At 31.7% G+C, this 3,557-nt stretch overlaps 1 long non-coding RNA gene across 1 annotated transcript; it reads right to left on the bottom strand.

The window, feature by feature from the left end:
• Nucleotides 1–1,180: 1,180 nt before the first annotated feature.
• LOC122196730 (uncharacterized) lies at nucleotides 1,181–1,940 on the bottom strand. The gene is made up of 2 exons (XR_006188773.2): nucleotides 1,622–1,940; nucleotides 1,181–1,508 (listed from the first exon to the last, which is right to left on the bottom strand). It is a non-coding gene; the product is annotated as an uncharacterized LOC122196730 (long non-coding RNA).
• Between the last annotated feature and the right edge of the window lie 1,617 nt (nucleotides 1,941–3,557).

The following is a 3,557-nucleotide window of genomic DNA, read 5'->3' on the forward strand; positions in this document are numbered from 1 at the left end:
TCACTTCGAGCCCGATTATCCCTAAACCCAATTTGAGTTTTAATATTTTGATTTGCTACCCCACCGTGATTGAATGAAAATGGATAAGAGGCTCGTGGGATTGACGTGAGGAGGCAGGGATGACTATATTTCTGGGAGCGAACTCTGGGTGAATATGAAGCGCATGGATACAAGTTAGGCATTGGAATGAAAGACAATTCTGAATTCGCTTTGTCTACGAACAAGGAAGCTATAAGTAATGCAACTATGAATCTTATGGAGAGTTCGATCCTGGCTCAGGATAAACGCTGGCAGCATGCCTAACACATGCAAGTCGGGCGGGAAGTGGTGTTTCCGGTGCATATTATCTGAAACATGAGGAAGTAATCATAATTCATAACCATTCAATTTGTAGATAAAAAAAATAATTTTAAAATGCAAAATGAATGGAAATTTTTGATTTTTTTTAAATATTATTTTCGTCATTTATGTCATCAAAAAAAAGTTACAATTTTTTCAAAATATACGTACAATATTCAAATAGAACATTGTATTGTAAATATTCAAATCAAATTTTTAGAATGTTAAAATATTTTATTAGAATATTAAACTATAAATATTCAAAAAATCTAATAGTATATTAAAATATTTAACAAATCTAACAATTTTAATAGGATATTAGAATGTTTTAACATATCTATCAATTTTAGTAGAATACTAGAATATTCTAACATTCTAAAACTTCGATTTGATTATTGATAGTGTAATATTCTATTAGAATATTACACTTCTATTTAAAAAAAAGTAATTTTTTTTAAATTTTTAAATTTTATATTTTATTAATTTTTATTTTATTTTGGATAATTTGAAAAAACGAAAATAATATTTAAAAAAAAAATAAGATTTTTCCATTTATTTTTGTATTTTAAAATTTTTTAATTTTATTGATCTTCAAGATGAGTGACTAGGATCGCGTCCCAATATCTCACAAAATTAGCATGATATCAAATAAACCTCTCTCCCTCTCTCTCTCTCTCTCTCTCTCTCTATATATATATATATATATATATATATATATATATATATATATATATATATATATATATATATATATATATATATATATATATATATATATATATATATATATATATATATATATATATATATATATATATATATATATATATATATAGTAAAGTTCTAATGCAATCAATATCTATTTTGAAATCATAGGATCAAATATTCAGCCTTTAAATTAAATAGGTACACAATTAAAGAAGAGCTACATAACACAAGATTAAACCTAAAAGAGATTCATTGGTAAAAAATGGAGACTTTTGTATTGAGAAACATATGCAGATGAACTCGACACATACAAGAACAAAGAAACCACTCCATTATTGTCTGGAATCTATGGTCGCCTCAACTGATTTACACTCTCTTGCATACGATCAATCCATGAATCACCGACCAGGCCTCAAAATCCATGGTTGCCTCTACCATTACCGATTATGAAGTTATTTCTCCTGATTCCACGATGATTTTCAATTATCTTATGATCAAAAACTTATAATCCACACTCCTAGTCTATAGATCATTTGAAGGTGAATCCATAATTTTCAACAAATCTAATACATACCTGAGTGTTCGTCATCACCTCCCACAGATACAACTCCATTGAAGATGCTTTGGCTATGAATCAATCCATCTGCTACAATCGACATGTCCTTATTCCTTTTTTCCTTTGTTTCTAAATCCTCATCGGCTTAGCCTCTAAATGAAATATATTATGATTACTACCAGAATCGGGCCTACCTAAGCTCTCAGACCCCACCTGGAAGTGTTCTGATTTTAATATAAACACATGGTTCATATTGATCTACTCATTTTGTTTCCAAATTTCTAACACTTATCAAAGAAATATATTTAAATTTATCAGCCTCTTGTGTTGAACTAGTTTTAGAAGATACATCTACTGACTCGGTTTCTAAGCTCTAAAATAGGTTTTGAGGAAGAAACAGTCCAATCTGATCCATGAAGGTATGTTCTAAAAATGATTAATTAATGTGCACACAAGGTGCTTGTGAAAATGCCAATACGAAGAAAATTTATACTTTTGGATTCATTATGTCTCGTGATTATTTGATCCGTGTTCCTGCATGCTCATAATTTTTTGGTTTTTCTCCTCTTTCTCTCTGTTTCCTTCTACCAGTTCAAGATGTTCGTAGAAATGTCACAAAGAGATTTATTGGAGAATTTTTTTTTGTTTGAACAATAAGATTTACATTCTTTAAACTTGTATATTTTGAGACATTGAATATGCTAATGAAGATCTTCAGTGACAAGGAATAGATGAGGGAGGCAACTAAAACAAAAATTAACTTTTGCATCAATAGAGCAACAAAATAATAAGAAAGAAAGACTTGAAATTAATATAATGACAACATTAGTAGCAACAACGGAAATGTGTGTGTATGCACAAACAGAATTGTGTGTGTGTGTGCAAAAATATAAATATTCATGTGTACAAACATAAATGTATGTGTGTATGCACAAACATAAGTTTGCATGTGTGCATAAACAAAAATGTGAATATATGTGCTCAAAAGAAAATACTTTTGTATATACAAACATAAATGTGCATGCGTGCACAAACAAAGGTTGTTGATAAGTTCTCCAAATGCAAGGTTTTTTGTGTGTAAGTTTAGCTCGTAAGGTGCCTCTTCAATCCAATAGTATTCATCGATTTTGCTAAGTTTAAGTTGGCGATACTGGGAAAGGTCTCCGAGATCTCTATCTGAGATTCGTAGTTTCCTTTTTTATTATTCAAAGAACCATCTTGTGTTGTGTTATGCATTCTGAGAGTCAAGTTGAGTATGTACCTGGTTACGCCGGTGTGAGGCTTAACGTTGTAGACATCAATCAATGATGGTTCAAACCCTAAGTGGGGGAGAACTAGGTATTCAGCTTGGAGGGTCACTGATCATTCCGATTTTTATGATTTTAGCAATAGGTCAGATGAATTTGCACTTCAGGTATGCTAGATTTTGGTTGGGGTTTATTGCTGCATGGGGAAAATAAGTGGGCTACCATCAAATTGTTTATGTTTAGGAATTTTCTCGTTGAATTTCTCAAGGATCCACCGGAATCCTCCATGGACACAGAAAATTTAATGTTTGGACATATTGTGGGTGTAGAGCAAATTTCTGTTAGGTTTATGTCTTCAAGGATGCATGAGTTGTCCTTGTAGCGGGAATATGGTGAGTAAGAAACTTGTTATGGTCAGTAGTTCCTTTCGAATGTGCCAATGATCTTGTTATAGGAGCGTTGAGTCACTCAAGTTGTGCATCGGATTTAGAGATCTTGGTTAGGCCGCGATATAACTTAGTTATCTTGGGTTTAGATGGGAAATTAGGGATCATCCTTAGAGTTCGTTGAGAATGTCTGAAGGCTTCAAGTTGTACTAGCTGAAGGTGCAATTGATGCATCAGCCCTTAGTCAAGTTTTGTAAAGTATGTATCTTGGTCTCTGTATAGGTGTTCTTCCGATTGATTGGTTGAGGAATGGTTGTTCCT

This window comes from Lactuca sativa, chromosome 2, assembly GCF_002870075.4.
Source record: "Lactuca sativa cultivar Salinas chromosome 2, Lsat_Salinas_v11, whole genome shotgun sequence".
Classification (NCBI taxonomy): domain Eukaryota; kingdom Viridiplantae; phylum Streptophyta; class Magnoliopsida; order Asterales; family Asteraceae; genus Lactuca; species Lactuca sativa.